Source organism: Heloderma suspectum, chromosome 5, assembly GCF_057233095.1.
Source record: "Heloderma suspectum isolate Gila_16-S chromosome 5, 16-S_ref, whole genome shotgun sequence".
NCBI lineage: Eukaryota > Metazoa > Chordata > Lepidosauria > Squamata > Helodermatidae > Heloderma > Heloderma suspectum.
Genome location: NC_139462.1, coordinates 199,367,451 through 199,382,307, shown reverse-complemented (window position 1 = coordinate 199,382,307; position 14,857 = coordinate 199,367,451). Strand labels below are relative to the sequence as shown.

General features: G+C 41.1%; 1 protein-coding gene across 7 annotated transcripts in view; it reads right to left on the bottom strand.

Annotated features, from left to right (window-relative positions):
* CACNB2 (calcium voltage-gated channel auxiliary subunit beta 2) overlaps nucleotides 1-14,857 on the bottom strand; it is a 258,911-nt gene that overhangs the window by 39,025 nt on the left and 205,029 nt on the right. The window lies entirely within an intron of this gene.

The window sequence follows — 14,857 nt, the reverse complement described above, 5'->3', positions numbered from 1 at the left end:
TCAAGTTAGTAATAGCCTGTGGTTGCAGGGTGGGGAATGGAGATTGTCTAACAAATGAGGAATAACTCATGAAGACGTCCAATATAGCAAAGATGATGAAGATGACTGTTAAGTTAGACAAAGGCAATCTGCACATATGAGAGAGGAAATTCAGCAGTATAGTTCTTCATTTGTCCCATATGATGAGCTCTAGAATAAAGAAACTAAAGATATTTTCCCCACTGATTCATTTTTATATTATTATTACTACTACTAGTACTAGTATTCATTTATATACGTGCATGGTATTTTACAAAGGGCAGGAGGGCAGGCCCTTGTGCTAAAGTGGTTACAACCTAAAATTTGATACAGGTAAACAACAGAGAGAACTGGAGGCAGGGGTAAACACAGAAGGAATACAGTGGAATCCTATCCACACTTATCTAGGAGTTATTTATTTATTTAAAATAAGTATTGGCCACCTTTCAGGGCAGAAGCCTTCCCAAGGCGGCTTACAACAATAAAATACATAAAAACAGTTAAAATAATAAAAGTGATAAAAATATAAAAACAATAAAAACAACAGTAAAAGCCAACAATAAAACCAACAATGATGTTAACAGCAATAACAACAATATCAGTCATGTCAATAGAAGGCCCAGGTAAAATAATATGTTTTCAAGGCCTTCTTAAAAGTCTGCAATGATGGAGCATGGCGGACCTCTGATGGAAGCTTGATCCAAAGGCGTGGGGCCACTGCAGAGAAGGCCCTCTCATGTGTGGTCATCCGCCTGACTGCTCTCACAGGTGGGCAAATGAGAAGAGCCTCTCTTTCTGATCTTCAAGTGTGGGCAGGCTGATACGGGTGTAGGCAGTCCTTCAAGTAACTTGGTCCCAAACCATTTAAGGCTTTAAAGGTCAAAGCCAGCACTTTGACTTGGGCTCGGAAATGTACCAGTAACCAGTGCAGCTGGTGCAGTATAGGCATTATATGATCAAATTGCCTTGCCCCCACCAATATTCGGGCGGCCGCATTCTGCACAAGCTAGAGTTTCTGAACCATCTTCAAAGGCAGCCCCACGTATAGCACACATTACAATAGTCCAGCCTGGACATGACTAGTGCATAGATAACTGAAGCAAGGTCTGTTCTCTCCAGATAGGGCCGAAGTTGGCATACCAGCCTAAGCTGGTAAAAAGCACTCTTGGACACTGCAGCTACCTGGGCTTCCCCAGTTAGATCAGAGTCCAGGAGGACTCCCAGACTGCGTACTTGGTCTTTCAGGGGAAGTGCAACCCTATCTAAGACCAGTTGTGAACCTCCATCCGAAGTAGTTGGTTTCCCAACCCACAGTACTTCCATCTTGTCTGGATTAAGTGTCAGCTTGTTCACCCTCATCCATCCCAAAACAGCCTCCAGACACTGGTTCAAGAGTTCTACAGCCTCCCTGGGATGTGCAGATGGAAACAAGAGGTAGAGCCGAGTATCATCCGCATACTGATGACATTTCATCCCAAACCACCTGCTGACTTCCCCCAGCGGTTTCATGTAGATGCTAAAAAGCATGGGGGACAAGATAGAACCTTGTGGCACCCCACAGGCTAGTGACCATGGGGGTTGAACTGAAGTCCCCCAGCACACCTTCTGAGACCGCTCCTCCAGAAAGGACCGGAACCACTTTAAAACTGTGCCTCCCAAGCCAAATCTAGATAAACAATCCAGAAGGATACCATGGTTGATGGTATCGAAAGCCACTGAGAGGTCCAGAAGAACCAACATGGTTGCACTCCCCCCGTCCATTCCCCAGCGTAAGTCATCAACCAGGGCAACCAAGGCAGTTTCCGTCCCATAACCAGGCCTGAAACCTGATTGGAATGGATAATGAGTTTCATCCAAAACTGCTTGGAGTTGTGAGGCCACCACATGCTCCAGCACCTTGCCTAAAAATGGCAATTTGACACAGGGCGGTAACAATCTGGAGCCATAGGATCTAACTTTGGTTTCTTCAGCAAGGGCCTCACCACAGCTTCTTTCAAAGCTGCAGGGACCTCGCCATCCCTCAAGAAAGCATTTACCATCCCTGAGGTCCAGATATCCAGACCAGCTCTGGCAGATTTCACAAGCCAGGATGGGCAAGGATCTAAAGGGCAAGTAGTAGGCCTCAGTCCTCTAAGTAGTTTGTCCACATCCTCAGGTTGCACAAGCCAAAAGGTATCCATAACATGACTAGATGGTGCACCAGCCCTGTCCATATCAGACTCTGTCAAATGTCATCCAAGTCAGCGCGAATATGAGAAATTTTATCTGAAAGTGTCTGGCAAATTGTTCACAACGGGCCTTTGCAGGTTTGTGTTCTTGTATTCCAAGGCTTACATCCAAGAGGCCTTTAACCACACAAAAGAGTTCCACTGGACAACACTGAGCAGATGCAATGGTGGCGGAGAAGTAGAATTTCTTTGCCGCCATCACCACCACAGAATAAGATCGCAAGTGCATTCTTACCTGTGTTTGGTCATATTCATTCCAAGTCTTCTGCCATTTGCGCTTTAATCGTCGACACAGTCATTTCATTGCCCTCAGTTCCTCAGAATACCGAGGAGCTGACACAGTTCTATGACTAGGCTGAGGACGTTTGGGAGTGATCATATCAATAGCCCAAATCATCTCCTCATTCCAAACAGCGACCAGGACCTCAGCAGAACGGCCAGCTAAGCCTGCAGGAAAATCCCCAAGAGACTCAAAAATCCATCCGGATTCATCAGTCTTCAAGGGTGGACCATCAAATTTGGTCCTCCACCCCTGTGGAGGTTACAGGTGGCCTGAAGGTCAAAACTGATCAGATAATGATCTGTCCATGCCAAAGGAGTCACTACTGGCTCCCTCACCCGCAGATCATTTTCTCCCAATCCAGCACAGAACACCAGGTCCGAAGTGTGTCCTACCATATCTGTTGGGCAAGATATTGAGACAGACCCATGGTTGACATGGTGGTCATGAAGTCCTGAGCTGCTCCTGACAAAGTAGCCTCAGCATGAATATTAAAGTCCCCCAAAACCATAAGCTCTGGGTCCTCAACGTCACGCTTGAGACTGCGTGCCACGCCTTAAGTATGCCTGTAGGAGACAGGAGAGGGTGGACTAAGTTTGACTGATAGACTGGGAAGCCAGCAAGATGTCACAAACAACCAAACTCCCCGCCTCCTTCTCTCCCTCCTCCCAGGTGTCTGCTCACCGACTGAAGCCAGTGGGACTTACTTCTGAGTAATCATTAATAGGATTGTGTGTTAATGTATTTAACCTTTCTTCTTCTTTTGGAGTACATCCTTTTATAATGCTATAAACATTCATAAAAATGACAACTGAAGCTTGATTCACAAGTAGGAAGTGCTTTTGCCACAGCTGAAAAGACAAATGGCAGGGGTGTCAAGTCATGCAATCAGCTTCACTGAAGTGGCACCCAAGTAATTTACATCACTTCATCAGGAAGAAACCCTGCTGTGGTTAAAATTGAATACATGGGCAACACTTCACAGTGGTGGCTAATTGTTGTTTGCTATATGTGCTGCAACCATAGCTCCAGTAGAATGTATGAAACGGCCTTAAATTTCAGTAGATGGCCATGTTCATAAAATGAACATCACACATGATGCATTTTAGCAGGAAGGGGAAAAGCTTGCTATTATGATCAGGTATACATTACAAAAGACTGGAAAGAAATTTAGAAAGTCAGAATCTGATTTAATTTAGGAAAATAATCCTGTCAAAGCTATAATTTGATACCTATCATAGAATCAAAGAGTTGGAGATGGCTTTGTAGGTCCCTCTAGCCTAGTCTTCCTCAATCTGGTGCTCTTCAGATATGCTGTACTGGCCATATTGGCTGGGAATTATGGGAGTTATAGTCCAACTCACCTGGAGGTACCAGCTTGGGGAAGACTGGGCAGCACCAAGCATCTGGGTCTAGCTGCCATGTAAATTTCCCATAATGTCCCCAGCATATCATCACTCTAGAGCACTGTGGGACATTGAAGGGTAGATCCCAGTCATAAGTGCTACTTGGGGCACTACTGCTGCCTACAACTGATGCCAGGCTAGCCTGCAAGGACTCACCAAGAGAGGAGGGCAGAGGGCACTTTGTTGAAGGTCACTCAAACGGGGAGCCAACCCTGGGAGGATGTTCAGTAGAGGTTTAGTCAGACAAGGAATACTGTACTAATATTTCCAAAAGAAGGCCACAAGAGTTGGTTGTTTTGCATACACCTTTTAAAAATTATGTTTAGATTTATAGCCTGACTTATTACTTATTGTGGAGCTTTAGAAACAACTTCATCTTCTTTTTTTCATTAATTTCACAACAATTCTGTGAAGATGGTCAATTTTATCGCCTTTCCCTATGTGTGTCATATTCAAGGTGAGACTGCCCATTCTAACACAGCAAGGGAAGAATTGTGATATGTATAATCTGCAGTATATACAATGATGTATATATCTAGAAATGTTCTGGCAGCTCCCTTGGTATCTGTGAAACAACTGCTAGGGACTTTGAATGTTTCATATTAAACAGCTGATGCCCCCCACCCAAGGGAAAAAGAGGAGCCTTTCAAATGAAATAGTTTTCAGAAAGTCTTTTGAAAAAGAGTGTTAGCCTAAATATAGGAGCCACTGTAGATGTGATGTTTCCACAGCTCTCCTTATAAATAATGTAAATGAAAAAGCTGGAAAAGTGACTCAGTGTATGACCAAAAAAGTCAAGCCTTTTCATAAGCCTATTCAGAAAACAGAGCATTTTTGCATAGTACTGCAAAAGCAGGTATTTTGCACACATGGCTATAAGCATTGGGGGTTGGACTTGATGGTCTTGTAGGCCCTTTCTAATGTACTATTCTATGATTCTATGATTCACTGGTACAAGGTACAATGCTGGCAAGGCAGTTGGCAGACATAGCATGTTCGACAATCAGGGCACCTGAGCATGCCTTCAAAAGTGTATGTGCTTTGTTAAAAGATGCATTCTAAAAGCTTGCTAAGACTGATTTAGCTCCAAAAGTTCCAATTCATCAGGAAAGTGATCCAATTATAATAGGAAATGTATCAGTTCTCCTGAATTTAACATTTACCGAAACGTACACAGTATTATCTGTAATCAGTTAGCAGAACTCAGGCATGCCTGTCCATAAGAACAATGTGCCTACGGAAACCAAACAGAGCTCTATTATTCGGACTGATTACAATCAGCTCACGCAGTTCCAAGTATTGGATTCAGGATCTAAAAATAAACTATTTCAAATGGTCTAGGCTAGGAGCATTCCTATTGATAGATAAGAACACAGGAAGGGCCCTGCTAGATCAGTCCAGGGTTTCATCTAGTCCAGCATTTTGTTTCAGCCAGTGGCCAACCAGATACCTCTGGGCTTCCCTACAAAAAGGGTATGAAGGCCATAAGCAAATGGTAGTTTGACACCCAGCAACTGGTATTCTTTGCCTTTGAACACTGAGCAGCCATTTAGTGTGGCTAGTATCTATCAACAGACCTACCTTCCATGAATTGATTTGTTCCCCTTTTAAAACAACTAAGGCAGTGACCTTATTAAACACATTATACATGTTGTAATAGTTAATTCCATAAGTATCAAATATGTTAAGTACTTTTTCTGTCTTGAATCTCCTTCCAACAAGTTTCAATGGGTGACCCAGAGCCATGCTCTCTCTAGCATGGAAGACAAATATAAACCCCTGTCTCTACCCCTGTCTCCACACCATGCATTCTTTAATAAACCTCTATCGCATTCTCCATAAATTGTCTTTTTTCTAAGACAGGTGGGGAACCATGTGTTTGTTGAGGCTACATTCCCTCAAGGGTAATCTTTCAGGGGCCGCGTGCTCGAAGTGGGTGGCAGGCAGGGCCAGAGCCAAAAGTGAGTGGAGCTACCCGTTTTTCCTCTCTCTCTCTTTCTGCCACCCCCTTTTCTCTTTCTTAATCTTGCAGATAAACAAGTGAGGTAGTGATTAAAATCTGGGTGTAGGGGAGAAAACTTTTTATTTGTTTAGGTTCCTTCTCTCTCTTTTCTTCCCCTTCCCAACAGCACACATCCATTGTATGTTTGTTCATTTGGAAGTGAGTTCAGTGTGAAGTACTCCTAAGTAAATGTACATAAAACTGCAGTCAGATTTTTCTGTGAGCAGGAATGTTTTGTACATTTTTTAATTTGCAGGGTTTCTACAACTGGGTGAGCTTCTTGTTCTCTATGTTTGTTTAGTATCCCTAGTGGGTGTCCTTAACTAGTACCAGAGAGAGCCAGATGACCCAGAGAGCATCCCTGAGTCTTTTTCTTGGGTCCCAATGACTCCAAATTCCTATCGATTACAACACAAAAATACAAAATAATATTTTTAAAATGATTTCCTTTTATTAACATATTTCTGTGTATAAGGTCTGGTTAATCTAGAAATTATCTAGTGTTACAATATTATTGTGGTGGGATTGGACTTTACAGCTGGCTAGTAGAAAACAATGGCTGGCTACCAAGCCCTCGCACAATTTGTTGACCCCAATCTCAAGGAAAACTTTTGCTCAACAGAATGGGGTGGCAGGCTGGGCCGGTGCATGCGTTTGCAAGACTATCTATTGCATTTATATACTGCCTTTTTCCCTCTTGCAAGGAACCCAAGGTAGCTTACATTTTCCTCCTCCTCCTCCTCTCCATTTTATCCTCACAACAAGAACCCTGTGCGGTAGGTTGGGCTGAGAGTCTGTGACTGGCCCTAAGTCACCCAGTGAGCTTCCATGGCCGAGTGGGGACTAGAACCCAGATCTCCCAGCTCCCAGTCCAACACTCTAGCCACTACACCACGCTGGCTCTGCTTGAGGTGTACTGTGTCACCCACACCAATTCTGCTTGCAAACTGAGCAAGGGTGTTCACCTACATTAACACCTCTATCTCTATTTCTCACAACACCTCTAATCCTTACTCTTAAACTACCTTTAAGTGACCTGAAGAGACTTAACAAAGAAGGGAAGGCACCAATACAGGATGAAAAAGGAGAAGACCTCAAAGATGCATGGAACACATGCTTCCTTGGGGTGACACGGATTCAATTCTGTCTTCCCTTCCACACCATCTCAAAATAGTTTTAACTTGAAAGTGGCTCTGATTCAGGGAAATGGAAAACATGGTTATTACATTCACATGTCATCATCATCTCCTAAAGAAAAGGCCTGGCATTCAGAAGACATTGCAGAACTAAGACTTGGGACTAAGATGTTCATGTATCCTACTTGTAGGATAGTTCTCTATTTCAAGGGCCGTCAGAGGACATTCCTCTATTTTAAGGCATCCTCTATTTGAAGGGCTATCTGATCCAATTTGGTTTAAAGACAGAGAACCATAAGAAGAGAGAGTCGGGGCCTGGAAGTTGCCCATCAACAGCACCTGGACAATAGACTGAGCAGGCACACAAGTCAGAGTCTTTCCCACTACGGTGAGATGTATTGTATTCGTTTTTAAAGTATAATTATTTCTATTTTTCCTCAATAGGCATAAATTAGCATATGCAAAATTTAAACAAATTTGTGTCCTCTATTTTTGGTGATGGGTAAGTGGCCATCCTACTTGGGTCATATTTAAAAGAAGATTATAATATGTAATAATCTAGATTATAAAGTGACAGAAAAGTCCTGGTTACATCCAGCTTAGATTACTATAATGCTTTCTACCTCGGGCTGTCCTTAAAGGCGGTCAAGCAGCTTCAGCTGGTGCAGAACATGACAGTGAGAACACATGTAGGGTGCAAGTGTTCGAGTCATTTTATACATACTCTGTACCAGTTACATTAGCTGCCTATTCCTTTCCAGGCCCAATGTATGGTGCTGATATTAACGTTTAAAGCCCTAGTTTAGGGCCACGTTAACTGAAGGGCTGTCTGAGATTGGCATTTGAGGGCCTGCTCTCTGTTCCACTGGTGAGAGCTTAGTTTGGGGAAAGCCAGAGAGAGGGTCTTTTCTTCTCTGGAATACACTTCCTAGGGAAATACATATGGGTCTTCTTTTAGGAGAGCCTTAAAGCTTTCTTGTTCCAGTCCACATTTTGATAATTTTATGATGCTGTGATTCAACAGTTGTTTTATCTGCTGCTTATTGTTATTGTTGTTGTTTTACTGTTTTAATAATCTGAAATTTTAGTATATTGTTATTTGTTACTGATCGTTTCAGTGCTGTGATGAAATTTTAGATCCCTTTTTTTTCCAACCATTTGAGTGGGGGGAGAGTTGAAAAGAAATCATATACAAAATTGTGGGAAAATGTGAGAATTTTCAGAGACATTTTCAGGGTGTGGAGCTTAGACACTTACATTACGACTAGGAGCTAGCTGAGCGATGTGTGTGTGTATGTGTGTGTGTGTATGCGCGCGCGCGCGTCCATGTTTTCTTCCATTTACATTCCACAACCCTATATCCTGTGCTTGGAAAGGCTCTTCTCTCCCCTGTCATGCAAGGAGGTGGTTGCTACCACTTCCCTTCCAACGGGAAGAGTACTTTGCAAGTGCAGGAAGCGCTGGCTTTTGGCTGGTGACCCTATGCTTGCAAAGGCTCTTTCCTCCTCCGTTGGGCAGGGAGGTAGTTGCTGATGCTTCTCTCCAAGTGAGACTACTGCAAAGTGCTTTGCAGGCATAGGGTGTAATCTCTCCCTCTCAGGAAGGGAGATGGTTGCTGCCACTTTCCTCCTGAGCAGGAGGAGTACTTTGCAAGTGCAGGGTATGCTGGCTATCAGCTGGTGCAAAGGCTCTTCTCTCCCTAATTGGGAGGAAAGCAGCAGCAATCACCTCACTGCTTGGATGGGGAGAGTGTTTTGCAAGCTAACGTCATGTTGGCCGTAGAGAGCCGGTGTTGCTCGCCTTGCTCTCTCTACTCTGGCAGGGAGGTAGCTGTTGCCGTTTCCCTCCTGAGAAGGAAGCGTGCTTTAGGTGATTTGTGACTTGAGTCGGGAAAGGGGGATGCTCTGTGTGTGTGTTTGTGTGTGTAAGAGAGAGAGAGAGAGAGTCTTCACATGAGGTTCTTGAAATGAGGTATATAACACTATTTTTTTTTTAACTCTCTGTCAACTCTCTTTAACCTTCTATTAGCAGCCTTGTATGCCAGGAAACAATAGGGGAAATGAAAACTGGTGGGTTTCTAATGCTGCAAACAAGAGTTTTCAATGTTGCAAGCGGGAACAGGAAATTTCTAAAGTTTTAAAAGCTTTAAAATGAGTCCCACTCCTGCTTGCAAAATTCCATTGCAAACGAGTCCCCCTGCTGCGTTTCCCAATCCTTCTTGCAAAGATCTTTAAAATGAGTCCCATTTGTACTTGCAGGTTGCTCTTCAAAAAGTACTCTTCCTGCTCAGGCTTCTTCAGCGCAGTGGCAGTTCCTGGAATGGCCATGTGATGTTGACCATTCCAGGAACTGCTGCTGACCTAAAAACTGATTGTGTAGACCTCTGTTAAGCTGTGAATACAGGGGAGACATTTTAAAAGTAAAAAAGATGGAAGTCTCCAGAGCCACCTTATACACTGAGTAAGATAGACGGAGCCCCAGCCTCCCCATTCTCATTAGAAAATTATTCAATATGGTCCCCCTCTCTGCAAAAGAGGCAGAAAAAAAAATGCCACAGAGAGCGAAGAATGTCATGAAAGTAGGGGGCAGGGTTTGGCATAGCACTAGACCATTTTGTGAACTGCCTTGTGAGAACAGACAACCCCCAAAAGGTGGACTAAAATCTATTAAATAAAGTAAAGAAACAGGATACTGAGATTTACTGTGAATGATGGGATCGGTGTATCTTTCCTAATCAGTTTTACCCTGACCCATCAATAATACTTTCCTGCCATCTCAAGAAAATATTCTTAGCCCATCATCCCAATCAACTCATTCAGTATCCCATGTCCAGCAGCACAAGCTGCTTCTGATATCTAATGGGAAGGTTACAATAAAAGCAAAATTTGGAGGAGGTGTATTTTTTGTTCTTTAACTATGTATAATAGATATTATTTAAAACACAATGCAAGCACATTAAATGCAAGATTTGACAGTTTGGCTGCCAAATGTTTCCATATTCATATTTATGGAACTGTAATTTCTAGTGAAAGTAAATTAGATTTGGGGTTTCTCTTCAGCTTGCCTATGGTACCACAATTGTTTAAATTAGGTTATTCTCAGTGGGGCTGCTTTCGATAAAACTGCTAATAAATAACTAAATAAATAAGGGAGCTATGGTGCATTCAGAGCCCATCTGACTTCACAAGAAACCCAGACCAAAACTTGGAAGAGCAACACTTGAAACAAGTAAAGGGCGATTGATTCTTATACCCATTAGACAGTTTCCCACAATCTGCCCTTACACATGTCTGACACAATGATATGGACATGCCTAAAGTAATAAAAGTTGCTAGAACCCTTAAGAGAAACAACAGAGGTTAGGAATGCACTGCAAGAGAGGCTCTACAAATTATATCATGTTATTTCTGTTACATCTGTCCTGCTGTCTAGACTGGAATCTCTTGCTTACCCAGGAATTCATATGATTTTACAGTCAACGCTATCAAATCAAATTTCTTAACTAATTCTTTTGTTATGGACAGCAGACTTTCTTGGAATACAAATGTATTTTTTGCAGTCACGTTCTCTGTCTGTTTTTGCTTTTGACATAAATGAACACAAAGTATTGCATAGTTAGGCATTATACAGCATGACCCTATGCTGGTTTACTTGGTTGCAAATTCTTTTATTTATTCATTTACTTACTTACTTTTTAAAAAAACATTAAGTTACTGCATACTCTACAAAGTCACAAAACATATTAAAATAAAATGATGACAATACAGAAGAGAAACAACAACAAAAAACAGCCAACCCCCAACACAAAACCAGGTGGTCCAGTTGAAAGATAAAGAACTAGAGGAAGGGAGAACAGGGGCTTTGATGTTGACTACAACAACAGTTAACACCTGGATAGCAGACAGAGTAGGCACACAGGTTCCTCACTATGATGAGATGTATTCCATTTCTACTCACAAGTCATTCTTTCTCAACTTGCATCTATGTATACATATATAAATCAGCATATGCAAATTTTATGCAACTCTGTCCTCTTTAGTCCTCTTTTTTGGCAATGCATAGGTGACCACCCTAACAACAATGGAAACTGATTTCCCTGTACCTTAGTTTTGCATTCCAGTATTGAATAAAGCAACCCCATTCCTTTTCAAAGAGATTTTCATTATGGATCCCTTGTTTCACCCATAAAGCACAGGTTAACTTATTTAAGTTCTACTGCATTGAATAACTTACTCCCAAGTAAGCATGCATAGGATTGCAGCCTTAATTATCAACCCATGATTGATGTACTTATATTCATCATAACTATGTATGATAGACAATTAATACTAAATGTGAACTGGGACCAGTTATGTCCTTTCTAGAAGATCACTTATGAGGATGATGTTGAGCATTTTATTTCCACTCAGAAGTAAGTTCCTCAATGAACTTATTCCCAGAATAATATGAACAGAATTGTAATCTTACTCTAATTTGAGACAATCTTCCTAAATCCAGTTGCAGCAGTAGCTCTGGCATAGTCTCATCAGTCATCCTCAAGAGAATACTGCACAATTCAGACTTCGCCATATTAAACATCTTACCATTTGTCAGGGCTGGTAGCGTTCTTTTCCTTTCCAAAATGTATGGATTTTAATTCTGTTATGGCATGGTGTATTCCAATTTCTGGGTGCTACCAAATCACTGTTTATGTCTCAGAATGTAGATATAACATTTTAATATGTCTGATATTATTTCTTTGTAGCAAGACAGACACTCGAGTGGCAAACTAAGGGCCTTTTCTGTGTGCTTGGTCAAAGTCTGACTGAACATATTTTACAGATATGTACAGTATTCCTTTTCTCCCAGGTATGAGTAAATAACCCTCAAACCTGTAGCATATGGGTACCACTTTTCATTATATACTGTATGTTAGTTCTACTTGTGAAAAATTACATTATACATACATGTGTTTCCTTGAACAAGCTGAATCACGTACTTAAAATATGCAAGTATTTCACTGACCTCAATTTTTAACTCAAGTTCTTCAGCATCACTGTTAGTGCTGAGCAAGAAAAATGTGAGCATACCAATTATGATTATAAAAAAGAGAAATAATTACATTTTTAAAAGCTATGTTTTCACATTTGCCAGCACATATTTTTAGAACGAATTTGTCTTTTGTAATCTCTCCACTTGTTATCATGGTGCTTGTTAAAATGTCTGTACTGTGTAATTTGTTAAATAAGTACTGTATAAACACTTTAGAGTAGAATGAATACAAAAGTAAGACTTTAAATGTCATTGTTACAAGGCTTATGAATTCTTACACACATGCAGCATCATTTCAAAAATACATACAGTATTTCCCCCTTTAAAGATTAGGACAACATGTTTAATACTTTTATAATTAAATTGGCAGGTTTGGTTGAACATTTGTTAAACTAGCACTGCTACCAAGCCTGGTCAATTAAGGTCGCCTCAGTAAGAATTGCTAGTATTGTTATGTTTCTCCTACAAACTGTTTGTGTACACCTAGTTTTTCATCTGTGTCACAAAAATAAACTAGAATTGTAGGAACACAGAGCACAGTTTGTTATCTTATTACACAAATGCTGTAATTTAAAAGACTGGCTCTCAAAAGTATTGATGAAGCTCTTCCTGCCCCTGTGTAAGGAGGTAAGTAATGCCACCAAACAATATAGGTTATAGGAAACTGACAATTCTAATAAACAATTAAAAACAAGGCTTTAATAAAATATTACAAACAAGGTTAAAAAGATCTAGAAATAGTCCTCCAGTATTCCCTACATACATGTTATAATAATTGGTATCTCTATCTGGGCTATACAAATTTTGCAATACCCCTGTCCCACACACGTTTCAACCTAAATGGTCTTCATCCATGGGAAAATAAACACAAATTACAGCCCATATAATCACCAATTACAAATAATGTCTCATAACTGCAGAGATTCTGCATAAAGCCTGTAAAACTAAAATAAACAGGTTTAGGGCACAATCCTATGGCCACTAGTCAGTGGCTAGATGGCCATAGGATAGGTCAGGTCCCTGAGAACCGACCTCCACCCCCACCCGTGCTGCCTGAGAGCCAGTGTGGATTGGCCCTGCACTCCATGCTCATAAGAGCAGCAAAAATGGAGCATTCCTGGGGGTGGAGCGGGGCAGGCAGAAGTGCCTTTCCAATGTTTCCTATGTGTCATCTGGTGTCCGCCCCCCGACCTGACTTCCTGCGGCTAGACAGCCGAAATCAGCTGTCTAGCTGCGAATGCAAGGCAGCTGAAGCATGGAGAGGAAGATCCCCTCCGTGCTGCTCCTGCCCTGCACTGGATAGGCGGTTGCCTCCGAGTTTGGAGGTGGCCACCTGTCCTGATAGGATTGCACCCTTAAATATATCCAAAATGTTAACACTGACACAATTAGTAAAATAGCTCAAAAAACCCACTAAAAATAATAAAAGGTATATTTACGAACAGTTTTTAAACTAGTAAGATCATTGGCTTCTCACAAAGCGGTATGTATGTACACCTGCTGGATAAGAGAGTCTAAACATTTACTCCTGTACCTAAAACACAACAAGGTGAAATGCCTGATAAAAATTCCCATGTTATTACACCACAATAGAACAACAACAAAAAAAAACCCTTACAACAAAAGGAGCGACACACCAGCTATAAATCCTTGAGGCTTTCTTACCCAAGATGGTAAAGTTCTTCCATCAATATATACTGAGCAGGACTGTACCTAGCTCAATTCCAAGAAAGAAGAAGATTTTTAAAACTACGTCCTACTCCACCGTAATTTCAAATTGGAAAATTTTCCGGAAAATTTTCCAGGAATTTTCCAATGAAAATTAGGCTAATTTGCATAGAATCATTTGCACAGGAAAATTTTCCGTTTGTACTGGAAAATTTTCCAATGCAAAGTGGGGTCATTTGCATAGGAACATTTTCAGTTTGCCACCAGAGAATGTTCTGACGCCCTACAGCAGGGGTGGGCAACTTGTAATCCTGCAGAGGTTTTGGCCTACAACGCCCATCATGCCTCACCATTGGCTATGCTGGCTAAAGCCAATGGGAGCCATGGGCCAAAACATCTGGAGGGCCACAAGTTGCCCACCCCTGACCTAGAGAGATCTACTCTAGCATGTTTATTTTACTTGTATTTAGTAAACAAAGCTAAAAAAAAGAAAAAGTACCCCATGTTAATTTTTTGTCCCAAGACACCACAAGTATTTGCCCTGAAATATTTGAGGGGGGAAATTAAAGCACAGTTAATGTGATTTAAATGTTATATTATACTTGTACAAATTTCAAAAAAATAGCAGGTACTTCTTTACATTATTTCAATTTAAGGGGGAAAACAAACAAACATACTGAAAACCGTTGACACACTAGTTAATTTTAGCAACTCAAATAAATGTGCATGATATGCTGACAACCACTCATCTGTTTCAACAGAATTCAACTCTTTTCCATTAAGGTTGTTGAGACACCTTCAGTTTCATTGTCACTATTGATTAGTTCCATTTCACTCTGAGACATATATGTATTTCAATGACATATGTATTATTTCACATACTGGCTAAGGATAATGGGATGAAAAATATTAATTACAACTTTGAAACTTCCAAGAATGCCTAATACTGTATTTGCAATTGACATATATTGATTTGTATTAATGAACTTACGAAATGGAAAATTTTCCACAGAAAAATAAAGCATTGGAAAAATTTCCTCCTCACATCACTATGTATAACCAATCTCCTGGAGGGTTTTTTGCTTCTT